General features: G+C 46.0%; 1 long non-coding RNA gene across 3 annotated transcripts; it reads left to right on the forward strand.

Annotated features, from left to right (window-relative positions):
* The first annotated feature begins 383 nt into the window (after window positions 1–383).
* On the forward strand, window positions 384–19,126 carry LOC142929251 (uncharacterized). 3 transcript variants are annotated; one of them, XR_012945475.1, is made up of 5 exons: window positions 384–584; window positions 12,907–13,014; window positions 16,132–16,254; window positions 17,071–17,229; window positions 17,984–19,126. It is a non-coding gene; the product is annotated as an uncharacterized LOC142929251 (long non-coding RNA). The 3 variants fall into 3 exon arrangements; XR_012945476.1 differs by lacking the exon at window positions 17,071–17,229 and having other exon boundaries at window positions 411–584; window positions 12,924–13,014; XR_012945474.1 differs by lacking the exon at window positions 17,071–17,229 and having other exon boundaries at window positions 414–584.
* Window positions 19,127–24,416: the final 5,290 nt, after the last annotated feature.

Genomic DNA, 24,416 nt, shown 5'->3' on the forward strand with positions numbered 1-24,416 from the left:
CACTCACCCACAGCTCGGTTCCACTCCTGCTCTGGGGTCTGTCCGGGCCTCTCTAACGGCCAAACTGCCAATGGGAAGCACGTGGCACGAGACGCGGGGGCGGTACAAAGTAACCACGCCCCCGTGACGTCAGAGCCATGAGCTCCTCCCCCTCACACCTGAGCTCCTCCCCCCCTGCTCCCCATGCGCGACCACGCCCCATGGCCCGACATTTCCCTCCCCCTCGCTACCCCCCCTGCCCCCCCCCGCCCCTCCTCGTGACCCCCCTTCCCCCCCCGCCCCTCCACATTCGCAACCCCCCATGCCCCCTCACAACCCCCCATGCCCCCCCTCGCGACCCGCCCCCTCACCCCCCATGCCCCAACCCCCTCCCCTCGTCACCCGCCCCCTCACCCCCCATGCCCCGCCCCCCTCCCCCGCTGCTACTTCCGCTTAGGCCGGGGCCGAGTGGAGGCGGCGCGCGCTGTGGATTGTGGGTGGCGAGCGGCTGATTTGGATTCCAGCTCACGGCCACCGTCAGTGGCTCGCGAAAGCTTCTGAAGCGGCGGCTCGCTGGGCCTCCTCTACGTCGACTCAGCCTGAAGGTGAGAACCTCGCGCGGTGTGTCCACATCAGCAGTGGCGGCGGCGGCGGTGGGGGGAGACAGAGGAGGCGCCTGGCCCACAGCCGTCACGTTCTGCTGAGTTTGCTTCAAGCAGAGCTCGGCCCTGCTGCTGCTGCTGTTGAGAGGCACTCCCAGAGGGCCGTGTGGCTGATGGGAATTATAGTTGTGGTTAAATTATAGTTGTGGTTACAGTTCATAATAACGGTTTTTGGGTTAGATCGCGTTTATTTATAAATGTGTCGTAACCCTCCACCACCCGACACGGCCAATCAGCAAAAAAAGTGTCACGTTGACAAAAGACAAATAATTCACTACTTTAGCCCAGTACTAAAACTGTAAATGTGGATTCACTCTTCAACACACCGGTGGGCTAAAGTAGTGAATTATTTGTCTTTTGTCAACGTGACACTTTTTTTGCTGATTGGCCGTGTCGGGTGGTGGAGGGTTACGACACATTTATAAATAAACGCGATCTAACCCAAAAACCGTTATTATGAATAATATTGGTCGCGAAAGCCTACGTGTTAAACTGTGGTTACAGTTGTTGGTGGTGGCACACGAGTTAACCCATAGCACCAGGGTCTAGCCCTCCTCTTGTACCTAGCCAGGCAGAGCAGTCAACCCATGGCACCTGAGTCTGGCCCGTGGCCTCCTCCTGCACTTAGCCTGGCACAGCCGTCAAACCTTGGCACCTGAGTTATTGTGGGGACATCACCGCCACGTAGTGGTGAATGGCGACAGTTGATGTGTGTGGGCTTGTGTGTGAGTATGATGGTGAATGCGTGAGTATGATGGTGAGTATCATGGCGAGTGTATCATGGTTAGTTAGTAATACTGAGTGTGAGTTTGACTAATTCTCCTCTCTCTCGCTGTCTCTGCTTTCCCCCCTAACTACCTCGCCTGGTGTACAGGAGGTTGTGGGTTCGACCCCGACCCTGATGCCTGCTGTATATTTGGAGTTTGCGTGTCTCTGTCTCTCCCCGTGGTCGTGTGGACTTTTTCTCCGGGTCCTCCGGTTTTTCCCTCCACATTTAGAAACATTCGTTTAAAGTTTTTACTTAAAACTTTCGTGACTGTGATGATGAGCCACTTCGTTGAGCTATCATTGGTACCAAGTCGCTTCTGAAAAAGATATGTTTAGCTCAGTGGACCTTAGTCTAGTTTTCTCTCTCCTTCCCGAGCACAAGAACAAGCAGGAGCAGGGGTAGGAGCATTCTCCACTTAGTGGTGGTGACGACGCCACGGCGCTTGTGCCAGGATATGTGCACCACAGATATCCATCACATAGAGACCCATAGAGTCATCACACATAGACCTATACACTCACCACGCACATACCCTCAGACTTGCACAGAGAACCATAGACTCACCACAGAGACCCATAGACTCATCAGACAGAGAACCACAGACTCAAACAGAGCCACAGACTCGCACAGAGCCCTATAGACTCACCAAACAGAGACATAGACTCACCAAACAGAGACATAGACTCACCAGACAGATACCCATAGACTCAATCGTACCCATACTCACACAGAGACCCATAGACTCACCACAGAGACCCATAGACTCACCACAGAGACCCATAGACTCACCACAGAGACCCATAGACACATCAGACAGAGACGCATAGACTCACCCCACAAAGACGCATAGACTCACCCCACAGAGACCCATAGACTCAGAGAGAGACCCATAGACTCACCAAACAGACCCATAGAATCACCATATAGAGACCCATAGAGTCATACAAAAACGCATAGACTCATCACACAGAGAACCACCGAATCAAACAGACTCGCACAGAGCCCTATAGACTCATAAAACAGACACACATAAACTCACCACACAGAGACCCACGGACTCTCACAGAGACTCATAGACTCACCACACACAGATCCATCGACTCACAGAGAGCCCCAAGGGCTCGCGTGTGTGGTTATTTAGTTGAAGGTGGAGGGGGATTACCAGCCCCTTGCACCCATCCAGAACTCCCTGTTGCCACTGTGTGGCTTCGAGGCGACGTGAGGTTTACAGCTGGTCAGGTTTGGCGCCCCCCCCCCCTCCCAAAATGGCATTTCTCACAACCACCGCTGCGTTATCGACCGTCGCCATTCGCCAATATGTGACAGTGACGTCACCACGGCGCCTGTGCCAGGCCAGGTGCACTTGAAGCCACGTGAAGTGTCGAAGGCTCGCTGACCGGAGGTCCTGGAACAGACCCAGGTGCCATGGGTTGGCTGACTGAGATGACTGGCAGATGCACCACCTGTACCCCGTACTGTGCCAAATTGCTGCATATTTATCATCCGGTGTTCCGCTCGTTGTTGTGAGCGTCACTCCTCCGTTGTTCGTGGAGGGCGACTGTCTCCAACTGTCCAGTAGAAGCGTCCTTCACGAGCCTCCCCCGCAGAGGCCGATCCCGACACCGCTGGTACCAGTCGTCGGCAAAGCCCACTCAGCTCCATATCCTCCCGTAACGCATCAGTCCGCCTCCACTCCAGCCCATGGCGTTCCCGCCCATCCCCCTCCATCCACCCACATACTCACCTACCGGCTTACTGACGCACTCACCCACTCATATCTGCTCACGCACCCACACATTACATTTTAAATGCAGGCCACGCAAAGCATCGTGATCAGTTTACACCAAAATCTACTCTCAACCACTTAAACCACATATTCGTGAATGATGCGCACCCTAATCTGCCACTACGGTTGTGTGCAGGGTGTTGTGATGTCACGTAGTACGACGTTTCTCCTGGTCCCCCCCCCTTCTCCGTTATAACGCGCCGTCTATCTATGGCCTCGTCGCATTGGCCTTCATGGACGAGTGGTGATGGTGAAAGATGATTCAGCGGTGGACACTGAATTTACCGGGGCCCCATTTAACGTTTAGGTGACACGGGACACGGTACGTGAAGAACCTTTTATCTTTCGATTTAAAGCTTTCGTGACTGCAATGATTCATCTTCTTTGGTTCTTTCGGTAAAGTCACGTAGAATTAGAATAAAATAATAAATTGATAAAATAAAATAACACAATAATATTCTCACGACGTTTCGGCCACAACACAAGCGGCCTTCATCGGGTGAAGGGACGAGACTGTCTGGTAGGACAGCGCTGGAGTGTTGTCCTACCAGACAGTCTCGTCCCTTCACCTGATGAAGGCCGCTTGTGTTGTGGCCGAAACGTCGGGAAAATATTATTGTGTTATTTTATTTTATCAATTTATTATTTTATTCTAATTCTACGTGACTTTACCGAAAGAACCAAAGAAGATGAACCTTTTATCTGCCCTGTAAGCAGACTCCTCTGCGTGGGATATTTAACACCTCTTAATGCACAGACAACAGCCAACTCAGCCTCGCCTGCCGGAGGAGCTCACTGATGATCGGACAGTGCCCAGATCTCTCAAGCATCTGTGAGCTACTCGCACACAAAGATCCCCCGTGTAGCCTTTAACAGACTGTTGGGGCAAGTGCTTTATAACATCATCAAAGGGGCGCTGCAATATGATGCAATCCAAATCACCGATCAGAGATTTTCCTATATATGGTCTTTGTTGATCGTGAATCAAGACTAATTGTATTGATTCCACTCAATCGATCCTGCAGCAAGCTCAAAATGTCCGATTTTATCTGCAATATTCTGCGTTTCACAGATCATACAAAGCAACGGTATTGATTCCCGATTTGTATGAGTGGGTGGGTGGCAGGGTGAGTGGGTTTGTGAGTGGGTGAGTGAGTGTGTGGGTGGCTTTAGTAGTTGAGCGGGTGGGTGAGTCAGATAATGAGGCACCGCAGTGGCGAGATGTTAACTCCCTCGCCCAGAATACAGGATGTAATCAATTCGATCCCGACCCTGAAGCCTGTATATTTGGAGTTTTCATCTTCTTCCGTGGTCGCATCGATTTTTTTTATTCCTTGGGATTTGTTTTACACGTAGGCTTTCGCGACCAATATTATCCATAATAGAGGGTTTTTTTGGGTTAGATCGCATAAATATATAAATGTGTCGTTAAAACCCACCACCACCCGACACAGCCAACTAGTAAGGGTTGTCACGTAATCAGAACATGACAATTTATCACTAGTACAGCACACCGGTGTGTTGGAGAGTCAAGCCACAACATTTACAATCTGAGTACAACTTTTCGCCAGTAATTACAACTAGCTTCATCAGGCGACAGCCAGATTTGTGGAGAAGTTAGTCTGTTTCGTTCCTTATAAAGAGGCATAGATGTGGTGACCACACTTTGGCGCTCTTGATGCAAAGTGGGGAGGGGGGGAGAGATTAATGAGTCAACGTACATTATGCATGCGCATTATGTGAACCCTTTGCGCTTGTCCTTCTGGTCCATTGTGTGCATTAAAATAGCCGGGTTTTCCCTCCGCATTTCAAATCAACATGCGTTTAAAGGATTTGAATGCAATAAATGTTTACGTGATAAGCCACTTCGTCAACCTATTATTTGTAACCAGGTCACTTGCTATACCTCTGTGGGCCTTACCTGGTAAAAAAAAAATGTTTAGTTTCAGTTTATTGGATGGTTGAGTGGGTAGGTGGGATTTTGAGTGCGTGGGTGGGTCAGTTGGAGATTGAGTGGGTGTCAGGGTGAGTGGGTGGGTAAATTGGTGAGTGAGTGAGTTTGAGATCCAGTGGGTGGGTTTGTGAGTGGGTGGGTGAGTAGGTGGCTGAGTCGGAGAGTGGAGTGCCATGGTGGCGAGATGTTAACTGCCTCGTCTTTTATAAACGAGGTCATGGGTTCGATCCCGACCCTGACGTCTGTATATTTAGAGTGAGTGGGTGTGTAGGTGGGTGCATAGGTAAGTTCTTGAGTGAGTGGCTTGGTGTGTTGATGAGTCAGTGGGTTAGTGAATGAGTGGGTTTGTGAGTGGGTGAGTGAGTGTGTGGGTGGCTTTAGTAGTTGAGTTGGTGGGTGAGTCAGATAATGAGGCGCCACAGTGGCGAGATGTTAACTCCCTCGCCTGGTATATTGGAGTTCGTAGGTTCCCCCCAACCCTAAGGCCTGTATACATTTGGAGTTTGCATCTTCTCCCCATGGTCGGGTGGAATTTTCTCCAGGTTCTCCGGGTTGTCCCTCCGTATTTAGAAACATGCATTTATAGAATGTGGCTGCTATAACGTTCTACGTGAAAAGCCACTTCATTGAGCTGTTATTTGTGGGCAGATTGCTTCTGATAAAGATTTATATAGCTGTGGGCCTTACCTGGAAAAAAAAAATCGTTTTAGTTCAGTGTTTTTTTATGATTGGCTGGGTGCGTGGGTGAGTGGGTTGGTGTGTGGGTGGGTGGGTGGATGGGTGAGTAGCTGGATGCATGAGTGTGAGTTATAGATTGAGAGAGTGGCTTGGTGAGTGTGTGAGTGGCTCGGTGGTTGAGTTTGTGGGTGGTTGAGTAAGTAGCTGGTTGAGTAAGTGGCTGGTTGAGTTAGTGGGTGGTTGAGTTCATGGGTTGTTGAGTTAATGGGTGGGTATTTGAGTGGGTGGGTGTGTGGGTTCATGGATGGGAGAGTCGGAGAATGGAGCGCCATTGTGGTGAGATGTGAGCCACTTCACCTGGAAAACAGGAGGTTGTGGTTTCGATCTCGACCCTTCTGCCTGTATATTTGGAGTTTGCACGTTCTCCCCTTGGTCGCATGGATTTTTCTCCATGTCCTCCGGGTTTTCCCTCTGCATATAAAATCAACATGCTGCAATAATGCTGCAATAAATGTCTACGTGATAAGCCACTTCGTTGGCCTATCATTTGTAACCAGGTCACTACTGAAAGTGATGTACAGTATATAGCTCTGTGACCCTTACCTGGTAAAATAAAATTAGTTTAGTTTATTGGCTGGGTTGGTGAATGGGTAGGTGGGTTGTTGTGTGCTTGGGTTGGTGGGTTAGAGATTGAGTAGTTGTCAGGGTTGAGTGGGTTTGTTGTGAGTGGGTGGGTGAGTGGGTGGCTACGTCAGATAGTGGAGTGCCATTGTGGCGAGATGTTAACTTCCTCGTATTTTATGCAGGAGGTTGTGAGTTCAATCCCGACCCTGACGCCTGGAAATTTGGAGTGTGCATGTTGTTCCTGTGGTCGCGTGACATTTAATCAGAGTTCTCCGGGTTGTCCTGCTGCATTTAGACACATGCATTTATAGAATTTAGCTTCTACGTGAAAAGCCACTTCATTGAACTGTTATTTGTGGTCACGTGGCTTCTGAAAAATATCTATTTTGCTGTGGGCCTGACCTGGTAAAATAAAAAAAAATATTTAAAATTTAGTTTAGTTTGTGGATAATTGGGTGGGTGGGTGAGTGGGCAAGTGCATGGGTGAGTGCCTGGGTGGGTTTATGGGTACTGAGTGGCTGGGTGAGTCAGTGCCTGGATGCATGTGACGGTGGGTGTTTAAGTGAGTGGGTGACTGTGTGGGTTAGTGGGTGGGAGAGTCGTATAGTGGGGGGCCACAGTGGCGATATGTTAACTACCTCGCCTCGTATACAGAAGGTTGTGGGTTCGATCCTGACCCTAATGCCTGTAGATTTCCCTCCACATTTAGAAACATGTATTTAGAGGAGTTGGTTGCTATAAATGTATACATGATAAGCCACTTTTTTGAGCTATAATTTTTGGGCGATGGTGCTTCTGAAAACGATATGTATAGCTCACTGGGCCTGACCTGGTAAAATAAACCTGGTTGAGTTAGTGGGTGGTTGAGTTAATGGGTGGTTTAATTATTGGGTGGCTTTATTATTGTTTGGTTGAGTGATGGGTGGGTGGATGATTAGTTATTTGGGTAGTGGGTGATTTGGTGAGTCGGTGAGTGGCTGAGGGAGTGGGAGGTGGTTGGGTGAGTGTGTGGGTTAGAAATGGAGTGGGTGGCAGGGTGAGTGGATGTGTAAGTGGGTGAGTGAGTAGGTGAGTGGCTGGGTAATTAGGTGAGTGGCTCGGTAAATTATTGAGCAGCTGGGCGAGTAGGTGAGTGTATGGGTGAGTGTGGGTGGGTATGTGGTTGGGTGAATGAGTGTGTGGGAAGGAGGTTAGGTGGGTAGTGGGTGGGTTATACATTGAGTGAGTGCGTTAGTGACTGGGTGAGTGAGTGGGCAGGTGGGTGGGTGAGTGAGTGGGCAGGTGGGTGGGTGAGTGGGTGGGTTAGCAATTGAGTGGCTCGGTGAGTGAGTGCTGGGTCGGTGAGTGGGTGAGTAGGTGAGTGTGTGGGTGTTAGTTAGTGGGTGGGTGATTGATGGGGTGGGTGTGTGAGTGAGAAGATGGGTGTGTGAGTGAGAAGATGGGTGGGTGGGTTGGTGAGTGCATGAGGGAGTAAGTGGGTGGTTGGGCGAGTGCATAAGTGAGTGGGTCAGTGAGTGGGTGTGTGGGTGTGTGTAGATTAGTTTGGTATGAGATTGAGTGGGATGCTGGGTGAGTGGTTGAGAAGATAGGTGGGCAAGTTAATGAGTGAGTGGGTGGGTTAGTGGAGGGGTGAGTGACGGGTTGGGTGAGTGAGTGAATGGGTGAGTGACGGCTGGGTGGGTAATTTAACATGGGAAGTTGAGTGGGTAAGTTAGCGTGTAAGTGAGTGGATGGTTGAGTCAGAGAGTGAGGCGCCAAGGTGGTGAGATGTTCACTATTTTGCCTAGTATACAGGAGGTGGTAGATTCGATCCCGACCCTGTCGCCTATATATTTGGAGTTTGCAAGTTCTCACCCGTGGTCGCCTGGATTTTGTTCTAGATCCTCAGGGTTTTCCCTCTGCATTTAGAAGCAACATGCGTTTAGAGGATTTGGCTGCAATAAATGTATCTGTGATAAGCCACTCGTATATCTATCATTTGTAGCCAGGTCTATTCTGAAAAGGATCTGTATAGCTTAATGGGCCTTGCCTGGTGAAATAAAAAGTAAATTTCAGTTTAAAGCTTTCATGACTGCAAGGATTCATCTTCTTGGTTCTTTCGGTAAAGTCACGTAGAATGGGAATAAAATAATAAAATTAAATAAGACAATAAAATTCTCACGACGTTTTGGCCACAACACAAGTGGCCTTCTTCAAGTGAAGAGACAGGTCTGTCCGGAAGACAGAGCTTGAATGAACGCTGACATGCAAGGACCGCGTCTATTAAGCTGTGTGGGCGGAGTTAAAATATGAATTTGCATGTTACCTGCATCACCTCCGGAGAGGAGGAGGGAGGGGGCTGGGAACACAGGCAGAGAGGAAACAAGAAAAGGGGCAAGTGCAACAGCCAAGGTGCGCTGTTGTGTCCTGAGTTGCCTTATGACTATGCTGTAAACTGGACTACTATATAATACAATATTATACCTTCCAATCTAAACTACATTGTATAACATCATATCATAGACAAATTCCACTTTTGAATTATACAATGCGTTACTTTACACTACCCTATACTTTAGATTATAAACTATTAGACTTGTGATATTACACTATGTCTTATTCTATGAACCCAACTATATACCACACTGATGTATATTCATTATGCAATTACGATGCTATATATTGCCTTATGAGTTATGTTAAACATTACAATGTTATACTATTAATTATTATACTACATGTTGTAAACCATACCATTGACCGTGGTGTGAGAAGTATTAAGAGGCAGTGCCAGCGAAAGGGCTGCGGTCTGAAAATCACCATAAAATACAATCAATTAAGAACCTAAATGGTTTAAAACATCTTTCCAATGGTTACTAAGCCAGAATCCATCTTCTCGGTTGAAATTGTATCTGTGCTTGTATATGTGGATGGCCTCATGAACGAATCTCTCATGGTAGCCGGTTGGCTTGCAAAGAACCTCTGTCTTGGAGAAGTCAATGTCATGTGAGCCCACTGAATTATAACAGTGATCTGCCACGGCAGAGGAGTTCGTCCTACCGTGTTTCAAGTCTGCTTTATGTTCGCGGATGGGGTCTGATATATGTCGTGTGGTTTCTCCAATGTAGCTGCTACCACAGAGGCACTTTAGTTTGTAAACGCCCGGGTACTGTATGTCTGGAACCACATCCTTTACAGATGGAACCAGATCACGGATTTTGTTGTACTGTGTTGAATTGGACCTGGATTTTGTGTTTATTCAGGATTTTGGAGATATTTTTGTGACCCCCGCAATGTACAGTGAGGGAAAAAAGTATTTGATCCTCTGCTGATTTTGTACGTTTGCCCACTGACAAAGAAATGATCAGTCTATAATTTTAATGGTCGGTTTATTTGTGGTGAAGGTTGTTTTGAAAACGAGCTACGTAGCTCATTGGGCCTAACCTGGTAAAATAAACATAATTTAGTGTGTAGGTGAGTGGGCGGTGGGTGAGTGAAATATTGGGTTAGAGATATAGGTGGGTGGCTTGCTGAGTGGGTGAGTGGCTCGGTGGTTAAGTTAGTGGGTGGTTGAGGTAGTGGGTGGTTTAATTAATAGGCGATTTAGTTTGTGAGTGGTTGAATTATTGGGTGGTTGACTGATGGGTGGGTGAATAATTCCGTGGTAATGGGTGAGTAGATGAGTGGGCGGGTGGTTGGGTGAGTGGGGGATTAGAAATTGAGTGGATTGCAGGGTAAGTGGATGTGTAAGTGGGGTGGGTAAGTAGGTGAGTGGCTGAGGGAGTGGGCAGCTGGTTGGGTGAGTGGGTGGGTTAGGAATTGAGTGGGTGGCAGAGTCAGTTGATGTGTAAGTACTGGGTGAGAAGGTGAGTGGCTCATTGAGTAAGTGAGTGGATGGGCGAGTAGGTGAGTGGATGGATGAGGGAGTGAGTGGGTGGGTGAATTAGTGGGTGGGTGAGTGGATGTTTGGGTGGGTGGATGAGTGAGTGAGTGTGTGGGTGAGTGAGTGAGTGTGTGGGTAGGTGGTTAGGTGGTTAGTGTGTGGGTTAGAAGTTGAGTGGGTTAGTACCTGAGTGAGTTGGCGGGTGGGTTGGTGAGTTCGTTGTTGGATGAGTAGGTGAGTATTAGTGGGTAGGTATGTAGGTGAGTGATTGACTGTGTGGGTGGGTGAGTGAGTGAAGAGATGGGTAGGTGGGTTGGTTGGTGGGTGTGTGAGTGAGTAAGTGGGTGCGTGAGTGCATAAATGGGTAGGTGAGTGAGTTAGTGGGTATGAGATTGCGTGGGTGGTTGGGTGAGTGGTTGAGAATTAATTTTGATAAGTTAGTGGGTGGGTGAGTCGGTGAGTGAGTGGTTGGGTTAGCGTATGGGTAAGTGAGCAAGTGGTCGGGTGAGTGTGTGGGGTAGTGAGTGATTGAATAAGTGGGTGAGTGAGGGGCTGGGTGGTTGGCTTGGCTAGTGAGATTGTGGGTGGGTAAGTGAATGGGTGAATGGGTGTATTGGTCGGTGAGTGTGTGAGTAAGTTAGTCGGCACGTGATTGAGCGGGTGGCTGGCTGAGTGCGGGAGAAGATGGGTGGGTGAGTTAGTGGGTAGGTGAGTTGGTGCGTGGTTGGGTGAGTGAGGGGGTGGTTGGGTGAATGGGGGAGTGACTGGTGGGTGGGTAAGTTAATGTGGGAGGTTGAGTGGGTGAGTTAGTGTGTAATTGGGTGAGTGGGTCAGAGAGCGGGGTGCCACTATGGTGAGATATTAACTACCTCACTAAGTATACAGGAAATCGTGTATTCGATTCTGACCCTGCTGCCTGTATATTATGAGTTTTAATGTTTTGCCTGTGTCTTCGTAGATCTTTCTCCGGGTCCTCCAGAGTCATCCCTCCCCATTTAGAGTCAAGATTTGTTTAGAAGAAATGTCAGCTTGATAAGCCACTTCGTTCACGTATCAGTTGTAACCAGATCACTTCTAAAATGTTTTATATAGCTCTGTGGGGCTTACCTGGTAAAATACAAAATAGTTTAGTTGTAGTTTATTGGATGGGTGATTGGGTAGGTGGGTAGTTCGGTGCGTGGGTGGGTTAGAGGTTGAGTAGGTGGCAGGATGAGTGGGTGGGTGAGTAGATAAGTGGCTGGTGAGCAGGTGGGTGGGTGAGTGCATGAGTTATAGATTAAGTGGGTGAATGGGTCAGTGTGTGATTTGGGGCATGAATAGGTGATTGGGTGGGTTAGTGGAGTGTTGAGTGAGTGGGTCGTTGAGTTAGTGAGTGGGGGGTATGCAGGTGGGTTCGTAGGTAAGTGGTTAAGTGAGTGGCTGGGTGTGTTGATGAGTGAGTGGGTTTCGCGATTGAGTGGGTGCCACGGTGATTGGGTTCATGAGTGCTTGGCTGGGTGTTTGAGTGGGTGGGTGGGAGGCTGAGTCAGAGTGGAGCGCCAGGGTAGCGGAATGTTAACTCCCTCGCCATTTGTATAAGACATCGTGGGTTCGATCTCGATCGTGACGCCTGTATATTTGGAGTTTGCATGTTCTCCCTGTGGTTGCATGGATTTTTCTCTGGGACCTCCGAGTTTTTCATGCATATTTAGAAATATACATTTAGAGGCTTTGGCTGCTATAAATGTCCACGTGATAAGTCACTTCTTTGAGCTATGATTTGTTTGCCACGTCGTTTCCGACAAGGATCTATATAGCTCAGTGGGCCTTGCCTGGTGAATTTAAAATAATTCAATTGTAGTTGAACTATTTTAAGTGAATAGGTGGATGAGTGGGTCGGTGGGTTGGTGAGTGGCTGGTTTAGTAAGTGAGAGGTTGGATGAGTGGGTGGGTGGTTGAGTTGTTGGTTTAGAGATTAAGTACGTGGCAGGGTGAGTGAGTGGGTGGTTGAGTTGTTGGTTTAGAGATTCAGTACGTGGCAGGGTGAGTGAGTGGATGGCTTTACGAGTGGGTGGGTGGGTGGATAAGTCAGAGAATGGGGCGCCATGGTGGCTAGGAGATGTTAACTGCCTCGCCTGGTATATTGGACTTCGTAGGTTCGATCCCGACCTTGACGCCTGCTGTATATTTGAAGTTTGCATGTTCTCCCCGTGGTCGTGCAGATTTTTCTCCGGTTTCTCCAGTTTTTCCCTGCACATTTAGAAACATGAGTATTTTGAGCATTTGGCTGCTATACATTTCCATGTGATAAGCCACTTCGTTAGGCTATCATTTGTGGCCAGGTCGGTTCTGAAAAATAGCTCTGGTAATATAAAAAATGGTTTCATTTATAGTCTACATAGGATTGACTTCCCAGGAAGTAACACTCATTGTATAAACCCCAGAAGAATATTGTTTTGAGTCACCTAAACCAGAATGTGAACTGATATATTCGTATTTTCAAGCGAGGTTCTTGGCCACAGACCACCTGGACAAATATGATGTAGTTTAGTTTGCATATGAATTATTACTTGGGGTTTGTTGACATGATAAAGTTAATGTTTTCTTTGACAGGTTGTACACTCTGACAGGGGCTCAGGCTTGTTGGGGCAGCATCTGGCTGAAATGCACCTTCACAACAGGAAGATTGGAGAGAGGCTTCACAAGGAAGAGAAACTATCGGTATTGAATCATGAAAATGTTAAACATGTGGAAAACTAGGCCCACCGATCCAACCCTAGCATCATGTCAACTATGTATTATGTTGACATTTCTTCGCACTGAGAGTAGGCATGCTAATCGGATCTAATGAATATGTGTAAACAGGCGATTTGTGTGTAAACAAACACACATTTCATACAGCTGTTTATTAATCGTAAAAATCAAGCGATTGAGCTAGTGAATGAGATAGACACATGCTGTCATTATTTCATACATGAACACAACTAGCCAGCCAACGGTCATGCTTTTCCACACCTAATCACATTCATCTCTTTGTTTTAGCCATCTTTGTGATGAAGGGAACTGTATTGTTCATGTGTGTGCAATGTACTTTTCAGAATATGAATTATGTTGGGTAATACATGAATTATGGCTATTAAAAGTATCTGTATTTAAGTCCATCAGGGCAAACTCTTCTGCAAAGGAGACTTAGAGCATTCAACATTGCGTCCCTTTATATTTTTGCTAATCGCAATATTTTTCGATTTAAAGCTTTCGTGACTGCAGGGATTCATATTTTTGTTTCTTTCGGTAAAGTCACGTGGAAAGGAAATAATAAAATAATACAAATAAAACATTATATAATAAAATTTTCACGAAGTTTCGACCACAACGCAAGCAGACGTCCTCAGATGAAGAAACAGAGCTGTCGGAAAGACAGCGTCTTAATGAACGCTGGGCAGTGTTCATTAAGACGCTGTCTTTCCGACAGCTCTGTTTCTTCACCTGAGGACGGCTGTTTGCGTTGTGGCCGAAATGTCGTGAGAATTTTATTATATTATGTTTTATTTGTATTATTTCCCTTCTACGTGACTTTGCCGAAAGAACCAAGAATATAATCGCAATATGTTCAGGAGATAAATGTCAAGGTCTGCTAGCCAAAAGAAGGCTTTAGGAGAGAGTTCATGTAGTTTTGCTATTCATTCATTAAAGGGCAATAGAGTAAATGCTAAAATAAATGTTTTCAGCTAATTATTTATATACGCTAGATTTACAAGTCTATAATGTACAGAAAATACCATGGTTGGCCAGACCATTGCTCGGCATCTGCATGTGGCTCCTGGGCAGTTCAAGTGTGGCTCTGCAGAGGCGCTGCTAATTTGTAACTCTTCAATTTAACTTTATATGAAGTGAGAACAATCTGGTATCGGAGGCAGGCCATGAGTACTCCCAGGGCACTGAGATTTCTAAAGTCAAAATTCCACAGCCAGTCGACACGAGTCAACTTCTGTATGGCTAATCTTTATCTCTTGTGGCTCCCGCGGCCATCTGAAGATTATGGTATGCTGCTGGTAGGGTCAGGAAAGTTGGTCACCCTTGGTATATATCTGTATATGCGTTGATGATTTTGTGCAATGTTCAGCTGCTCCGTCACGACAGGGGTCCCAGTCAGTTTGAGACTGCTAAATTAAGGTTCTCATGTGTTTTACAGATTTTGATAAAAATTTCAGTCTTGAATTTCTCCAAACAGGTATAGACCCTGGGCAGGAGGATGTAGAGTATGTGGGTTTCATACGGCTATATGCTGTGGTTACATCCCACATGTGATCTCCGCTTTAAAGTCATGAAACTGGTTGTAGCCCATTTAAATTTTAATATACCCGTTTAACACGTAGGCTTTCGCGGCCAATATCATCCATAATATCGGTTTTTTTTGGGTTAGATCGTTGAAATATAAATTTGTCGTTAAACCCGCCACCGACAGCCAATTCGTAAGGTTTGTCACATAAACAGAACATTCCAATTCGTGAAGGGCTCACAAGTGACGTCATCACATCTATCCCTCCAAGGAATGAAACAGGAGGATTTCTCTATGAATTTGGCTGTCCACCTAATGATGATAGTTGTAAATACCAGCGAAACGTCATACTCAGATTGTAAATGTTGTGGATTTTCTCTCCAACACTTCGGTTTGCTGTACAAGTAGCGGATTGGCATGTTCCGTTTACGTGACAACCTTACTAATTGGCTGTTAGGTGGTGGTAGGTTTAACGGCTCATTCATTTTTATGCGATCTAACCCAGAAAAAACTATGTTATAGATTTAATATACCCTTTTGTTGAAGGACAGCCTGGGTGACCAAAGTTTTATAGGAACGGCAATAATGTTTACTTGATTAAATTAGTTTTATCATGGAGCGGTGAAATCAGCTGTTGTTCAGATGTCAGTCTAATTAGTATTACATCGTAGAAATATGAGAGTCCTTTGTGTAATATTCTATTAACCACTGATGATGGTAACATTGGTTTAAGGTTACATTTTAAGAAGAACTAGATTGGCGTACATTTTATCTTGTGTAAGTACACAAATTTATAAAACAATATATTTGATAAAAAAATGCATATATTTTCTTCCATTGCACACAGTTGTACCATTGATAACAGGGCACACAGTTACAACTGACATCACCAGATATCACTGAAGTTCCCTCAGAGATCGATCTTGCATAACCAGTGTTCACGTAATCAGTTATGTTTTCGCTAATTACCAATTACACTCAGCCGGGTTTGAGAGACTTGTATGAATGTATGTTGAACTTCCTTTCCACCGTACATAGCCAACCGTGCTAAACGGAGGTGTGGGAATTAAGCGCAGAACCTATCGTTAGGATCAATGCTGTTGTAATTTTTTATGAGGATATCAATTGGTGGCTAAAATGAGATGTTCAAAGACTACAGCATGATAATCGGTACATAACATGAGTGTCGAATTATGTCTTAAGAATTACCCAGCCATTTGTACGTAAAATTCAACATTTCTGGGTGACATCTTAAGTCCGTGTTCTTCATTGCAAGGCCCGTGGGCCGGTGGCAGTCCCTGGTGTCCTTTTTACTGCGACCCCTGACGTGCAGTCCCCGACAATACACACAAGTGAAAACACCCCATCATGCTGTCAAACCCCCCAATGGTTTCAAATGTGAGATGGCTCTTTCACTGATAATGTCTTATTCGCGAAAGTGGCCCCCCTCCGAAAATGAGTGAATATCACTGTTTTAGGTCAAGGATTGGCCAAATAAAGTAGGTATTATTTGCTTATGTTTCTAAATGTCCGTAATAAAACTATATTTATGCCACCAGCTGAATGAGTGGCAGGAGGACTGGGTGACGTTCTTCTCATGGCAGCAACTGCAGCTTCAGCTGGACATGATAGAGAAGGACTACGGTGAACGGGAAACCCGCGAGCTCTGGTCTCGGCTTCAGGTTCGTAAGCTGTTTCACTCTCGCCCTTAACCCTTTCCTGTTCCGAGACGACTGCTCATTTCAGGATGGGTCTCGTTCACCACCGAATCTCGGAACCCGCAAGCGGTTCAGCGGTAATTTTATTTAGAGAGGCATAGCGCCGTTGTTTTTAAAGACATTGTACTCGCCGCAGAGCACCGTAGCAACAGGACAGCACTCTATTATAGCTGGTACCAAACTGTGCTACACACGTTCCCGCACGGCCTTGTGGGATCCTCGGTACTAATAAAGTTAATTAATATTTACTTCCTATTACGTTCCGATGACGTACACGAGATTCAGCGGTGAACGGGATGCACCCCGCAACTTGCGGTCATCTCTGAGCAGGAAAGAGTTAATACATGCAGCAGTGTAGCTCATCATGTGCACAGCCATATGGGAAACCCATTTGATCACAGTGGGTTTTCGAGGTGACTTTAAAGGTAAAGTGGTGTTTCACACGCAGGCTTTCGCGACCAATATTATTCATGATAAAGTTTTTTTTGGCTTAGATCGCCCATTAGTAATGTTTCTGACATGAACAGAACATGCCATTTATGTTATTGCTTCGGCACTCTGGTGTGTTAGAGAGGAAACGCGGAACATTTTAAAATGAGTACGACCTTTCGCTGGTGATTACAACCAGCATCATCAAGCAATTGCCAGAAGCGTTCTGACTTCTGGCAATTGCCTCATTGCAATTGGAGGTGGGTGTACGACGCATGTAAATTTATGCGATCTAACTCGAAAACAACGTTATCATGAATAAAGTGGTGTTGTTTTTTGCGTGGTGTGCAGCTTCGGTTGGGGGATTTTTTTCCGGGACGTAGAGGTGGTTCTGGCACTGCTCCACGGTGATATATGGACTGGGAATGCTGCAGAGATTAATGAAGGGCCCGTCATCTTTGACCCAGCCTCCTTCTATGGGCACTCGGAGTACGAGCTTGCCATCGCTGGGTACAAAAAAAAGCTACAAACAACCAAAACAATAGCAGCAACTGCCGTTCACTGCCCTGTCTGTGGCATGCAAGGTTCATTCGTATAACCTCAGTGTGGCAAGGGCTGGCTCATTTAATAAATAACAGAGACCAGGTAGAGTTGTGGTTGAGATGTCTACATGCTGAGGTCTCCACCCTCTCTATTTGCTAACTTACAAAGACTCATCCTTCCTTGCTAAGGCGTTTTGGGCAAATCCTGTTAAAGCTGATACAGTCAACAAAACAATAGTGGAACGATAAAACTCTTACTTATCCACGGCACTTGAGGATGCTTGAATGTTCCAGAAACACAGTTTGTCGAACAAGGAACCCCTGTTTCAGAGACAAGTTGCCACTGATGTGCTTTACCAGAAATCCAAGCTGAAGATAATTCATTACACGTCAAATGGAATTCAAACCCTCAGAGCTGGGATATGCTTCAGTGAACAAAAACACATTTGACATGATGTTTACTGTGCAGCCATTGGTGACCAAGTTGAGACCACAGCATTCCTGCACTTAATTCGCAGGAACGTTTGTTGATAGATGGCTCACTGAATTTTGAATGGAGGACCTCAATGGCATTGGCTCGGTGCTCTGACATTGAAATTAACCTCGAGCCACTCAATTACCTGCATTACGTTGAATTTGTGAAAATTTGTTCATTGTTATGTTGTTCGTGCTGGAACAGCAGCATTGTAAGATTTTGAATGTTTGGTGTTGTTTGGGTACAGGATGTTCCAGGAGCTTTAGCTCTACGCTTCACTCATCCTACCACGCTCTCATCCCAAAGTCACAAGGCTTCGGCAAGAACCAGAAGCTCTAGCAACTCTTCCACTACCTGAACCACTGGAATTACTTTGGGACAGGATACCGAGGGTAATCCATCTCCACCATGCGCAGTCTCCTCAAGTGAATGAACGGTGCAGGAAATCGTGGGCTATGGTGTATAACTATAAAAATTCTTATCGGCCATGATATACATTGTTGAATAAAGGCCTTCCCTAAGCCACCAAGTAAATCTCACAAAACTAGTCCATTTAAATGCTGTGCAATGCCCTAGGCATTCCACGTGAGTGTGACCGGGGGTCCCTTTGTTCCGCATCCTGGCCATGATATCCGCGCGAAAACTGGGTCAGTTAATGTTAGAATCAGAATCTTTAATTAGGCTGGACGAATCTGATGAGCTATGAAGCTCTTTTTTTCACAGATGTCCAGTCGGGGCGAGTCAGAAAGTTACAACAACAAACAGCAATACAAACAGATAGGAGGGCAAAGTAAAGGAACGCGAAGCAAATTTTGACTTAAAACTTTCGTGACTGCAGGAAATCATATTCTTGGTTCTTTCGGTAAAGTCACGTAAATAGAAAACAAAAAACAATAAAATAAAGACCACTTGTGTTGCGATTGAAACGTCCTGGGTTTTTTGCTTTTATTATTTTCAATTTATTTTTTATTTGTTATTTTTTTAATTTTTTATTTAATTTGAATTTTATTTCTTGTTTTCTATTTACGTGACTTTACCAAGAATATGAACGCTAAGCAAGTCATGAAATGAAAATATATAAGAGTTCAAATTGCATTAGTGCATCAATTCCTGCCAAATTTTTTTATCACCAAATGCCATTTTGGGCAAGGCAGCATAACAAAAACAATCCCAGATGTTTGGCTAGTACCAGTTACAGTGTATGTTTTTGTTGTTGTTTTGCTATGGGAGTAAACCCATGCAGAGAAAGGGACCAGAATTAGGAAAGCGATGCCAGGCACTCCTTCAGAAGATGCCATGCACGGGCGTGACCACTGCACCACCCTGACGCCCAAACAAATGTAATTCAAATAATCTACAATACTGGAAAAATAAACCCTATTAGTATCAACCGAATGTCTGGACAATCTGACCCCCTCTACACAAGTAACAGTTGAGAGTCAACGCTGTGATGTTGTGCGATTGGTGCAAGCGACCCATCGTTGTGTTTTAATGTTGAGCGGTTAAACTTGCACTGTTGTGGGGTGAGGTCAAGTCCGATGGCTGCTTCCAGCGGTGTCAAGGTGAGCGTTTTGAAGAGGCTCGCGAAGGATGATACTTGGCAGTTGGGTGCAGTCTCCCTCCATTAACAACAGAGGGCAGAGGAGCGACGCTCACAACAATTGGCTGAGCACTGGGCGTATACAACGCATGAAGTCGGCAGCAAGTTTATCTCAGGGAGTTGACCCGCACACGACAACTGGGTCTGTCCCGCGTGTTCACGCTATAACGCGGTTGCCTTCATTTAGGGAACGCGCACCGCCATAAGGCGACTTGTGAGCAGTCGACGCCGAACTACTTTCTTGAGCTGCGCGGTTGAGCGAGACGAGACGGTAACGCGGCGGCGTCCCCTCAAGTTGTTTGTAACCCAATTCTGACTGCGCTTGGACATTCATTACGGGGGAAATAGTTTTCGCTTAGCGCGGCACTTTTTAGGAACGCATCTACTGCGTTAAACGAGGACCCGTCGTACAGGTGCTGTGCACACTGTACTGGGAATCAAAATCTGTTTTGACCCTGGAGAAATCCGAAGCGCTATCAAGCTCTCACTCACAGGTGTCCAGTAAGAGGCGGTGGGGGGGTCACCAAGTGACACGCAGCTTGACCGTGGAGTAGACCGCGAGGACGCCAACGTCGCCTAGGCAACGCCGCCCCCCCGCCCCTCTGGCTCTGCCTGCCTCGCTCTGTGCACGTGAGGTGCCAACCACGTGACGCGGGCCACTGCGCGCGTTGCGTCACCGCTCACCGTGGGGGGCCCCTCCGCTGCGTCCACATCGTACAGTCGCACATTCATTAATAGTCACACTCTTAATCATGTTTATGGTCATCGTCATTAAAGGTGAGTTTAATAGTAATACCACTACTACACAATGTGTGCATTAATATATACGGCATGAATAAAATGCACCTGTAAATATCCTAAGTAAGTTTGACCTGACATTATTGCACAACAATTGCCCAGCCACCGTGGGATGTTTATCCTCCAATGTGTATCTGGCTTTGACCTGACTTATATAAAAGTGCAGCTCTGCAATTGCTTGGTCACACCACCGCTGGTGAAAAGACCTTCATGAGAGCGAACTCTTTACGAGTATTTGGTCTACTTTTCCATATAACAATAGGTTTTACCCTTTCTGGCAATACAACAGGTGTCAAGATGTTAAAACACCAAACAGAATCCTCATTCAAGGAATCCTGTCTGCATTAACCACACGTACTTGTGGTGAACATGGAAACATGCTCTGATAATATATGCATTGTCTTTGAAACTGATTAGTCCACACCAGGACGGTCCCATATTCTACTTTTCCACGTTGACCAGGTGTGTTGGAAGAGCCGGCTGAAAGCCACACTTTGCTGCATCGCACGTGACTTGCCGATCAGCTAACTGTGGTGTGCCCATTTAGCGACCTCTGGTCTGTGAGTTCAGTTTACTAACCACTAACAGCATGGCAGCTTTCTAAGTGGCTTGTGTGACAATTAACCCATGTCATTATCTCTTGCACAGCCTGAAATAAGTTTTGGCGTAAGGGAAGGAAATTATGACTCACCCACCTGCACCTGCCTTGTGCTCCCAGACACCTAAGGACCTTACTACCGCTGTGAGAAATTGACGGGCGTAGACTGCTGCATGGCGATGATGTATTCACGTCGTTCCTGCTGTTTTCCTCTTTTGCTAGGTGATGCAATTGGTGTGCCAACACCTCCAGATGCAGTTCCTGAAGGACGTGGGCATTCGGGACATGTTCGTTTTGCCTGTGATGAATGAGTTTGTCCAAACACACAGGGAAGTCAGCCTGTTCATCGAGGTGCGTTTCCCATGTTTATTTCACTCGATTGGTCGTCTGTTTGCAAGGTCATGCTCTGCCCAGAGGTCACCCACTGAGATTTTCTTTACCGTAACATTACCGTCACTTGGGTTTGGTGATCGATTCAACGGGGCAAAAATATTTGTAAGAAGCGTAAACATGGCAACGTGATCATTGTCAGGCCACGGAGGACCTTCAGAATGCCGAGTATGATCTTTAAATTGATCCTGGACTCGTTCGGGGGATATTTGAACAATTTGAATATTGGGGCGATATTGTCTTGCTACGGGTCTGAGTGAGAAGTCTCCCAGCGGTTTTTTGAGTCCACAATCGAGATTTTTGGGTTAGAGCACGTAAACATGCACTCATATACAGTGAGGGAAAAAAGTATTTGATCCCCTGCTGATTTTGTACGTTTGCTCACTGACAAAGAAATTATCAGTCTATAATTTTAATGGTAGGTTTATTTGAACAGTGAGAGACAGAATAACAACAACAAAATCTAGAAAAAACGCATGTCAAAAATGTTATATATTTGACCCCTTCTCAATCAGAAAGAAATTAGGTTAGCTTTACATTTGACTGACAGTGAATCAGCAGAATGAAGCAGTCATGTTGTCTATGTGATTCCAATCAGAAGGTGACATTTTTTGTGTTAACATTAAATGAGCTTGTAGGAGAGTCCTGTCTAAAGTATCGAGTTCAAATCGGAGTAGCCTTATCCTCTCTGAGATTTAAGATAGGCTGGCCTTAAAGAGAATCTGTTTAGAATTCGGAGAAGATACAGCAGAAGAAATGAGTGTGAAAGCGATGGGTATTACCTTGTGATCGCGGCATCTTTTGAGGAAGGTCAGCGTCTCGATGATCTGTGACTTCTTGTCCCGTTGTCTGTTAAAAGCTCTAACAGATAGGTGAAAGCCCTCCCCGTAGAGGTGATCAATTCTAGATTTAAAGCTTTTGTGACTGCAAGGATCCATACTCTTTGGTTCTATTCGGTAAAGTCACGTAGGTAAATAATAAAACAACAAAAATCACGACGTTTCGGCCACAACACAAGCGGCCTTCATCAGGTGAAGGAACCAGGCTGTCTCGAGGACAGCGCTGGAGTGAAACACAGCCACGCTCAGACCGCGACCGTTAAGCTGTGTGCGAGGAAACAAGGTGCCTTGACAAAGGAATTAGCATAAAAATTAGCATTTGATTGGCCGACTTAGCATGATGAACGGTGTAGAGGTGGTGTACATGCAGGTGCACATGCCGGTTGGTGCGGATTGGAATCACATAGACAACATGACTGCTTCTTCTGCTGATTCACTGTCAGTCAAATGTAAAGCTAACCTGATTTCTAAATTCAACCACCTATCAAAGAAGAACCCAGTTCCACATATAACAAAACTCGACGTCAACAAAATCGTCATTAATCAGAGTAGAACGCCGATTTCGGACAATCTGAAAACAGTACTGGCTAGGGGACTGAATTTTGCTGTCACCCCAAAACACATACCAGTAGATGATATCATCTCTCAGGTCGATGTAGCCCTCAAAGGCGTGGGACACATCCAAGCAGACGTTGCGAGAGCTGAAATAGCCACTATTCTTAAGAATGCTAAGAAACCCATTAGTAACATCAGCAAAAATAAACGCTCTTAACTCGCGAATTTTAAAAAACAGAAGTGATATAGTCATCCTCTCAGCCGATAAAGGCAACGCTACTCCCTAATCGACCCAACTAAACGTCCCTCCCTAAAACCTTCTGCTGCAAGACTCCCTAGATTCTATGGTCTTCCCAAGATCCATAAAGAAGGCTCCTACTACGACCCATCGTATCCACGATCAACTCCCCTACCTATAGACTAGCCCGTTTTCCGTCATATTCCTTGCTGCCTTTCACTGGCAAGACCACCTCAGCAGTACTTAACTCAGCCCAATTGGTCTCTATGGTCAAAGACGTTGTACTGTCCCCTGACGATATCCTTGTCAGCTTCGATGTGGTCTCTTTGTTCACCAAGGTCCCAGTACCTGATACCATTGAAATAATTGAAAATTTGGTCCAACATGGACTAGACGCCGATACACCTGCACTGGTTAGGCACTGCCTCAACAATACCTACTTTACTTGGAATGGCTCCTTCTACAAACAAATTGAGGGTACCCCCCATGGGTTCCTCCTTGTCACCAGTGATAGCCAATATTTTCATGGAGAAATTTGAATCAGACGCCATCCAGACTTCCACCCTCAGACCTTCCCAGGGGAAGATATATGTGGATGACACTTTTGTCATTTGGCCACATAGCCTCCCAGCTTTGAATCTTTTCCTACACCACATCAATTCCAGACATCCCGCCATCAAATTCACCATGGAAGTGGAGAAAGTTGGCAAGCTACCATTCTTAGATGTTCTGTTTGAGAGGAGACCTGATGGCTCATTGGGGCATTCTGTCTACAGGAAACCCACCCACACAGATTCCTACTTGAAACCTGATTCCCACCACCACCCAGCCCAAAAGAATTATCTCATCAAAACTTTATACCATTGGGTTTATTGCATTTCGGACCAACACCACCTGACCAGTGAATTAAAACATGTACACCTGGCCCTCGAAAGGAATGGATACTCTGACCGTACCATCCGCCAAGCTGTTTCTCCCTCCATACAGAAACAACCACTTGATACTCCGGTCAAAACCATCACACTACCATATATAGCAGGCGTTACTAAAAAGATTTCCAAAATTCTAAACAAACACAAGATCCAGGTCCGGTTCAATACAGTACACAAAATTCGTGATCTGATCCCATCCGTGAAGGATGTCATTCCTGACTTACAGTACCCCGGGGTTTACAAATTGAGTTGTACCTTTGGTGATTGCTATATCGGGGAGACAAAGCGACATGTCTCTGACCGAATTCGCGAGGACAAATCAGATTTGAAACACGGCAGAACGAATTCTTCTGCTGTGGCTGATCATTGTCACAACGCTATGGGTGATCATGAGATTGTCTTCTCCGATACCAAGGTTCTCTGTAAACCTATAGGTTATGACCAGAGATGTGTTCACCAAGCCATTCAGATATACAAATACAGGCATACCTTCAACCGAGAGGATAGTTTCAAATTAAGCAACCACTGGAAGCACGTTTTAAATCATACCAAACGTCAACTAATTTCTAACAGCAATTTCAAGTCGTGGTATACCAAGCATATTCCTGCTTAACTTTCTATTTCCCTTTTTTCTACTTCCCCCTTACAGCACATTCTTGCCGATCTTTAATTTTTCTATTTTTTTTCCGTTTCTATTGCACACACACAGTGACCCATCCCCCGCACCCTC

This window comes from Petromyzon marinus, chromosome 27 (assembly GCF_048934315.1).
Source record: "Petromyzon marinus isolate PM22_M1 ecotype Great Lakes invasive population chromosome 27, UKy_Petmar_22M1.pri1.0, whole genome shotgun sequence".
Lineage (NCBI taxonomy): Eukaryota > Metazoa > Chordata > Hyperoartia > Petromyzontiformes > Petromyzontidae > Petromyzon > Petromyzon marinus.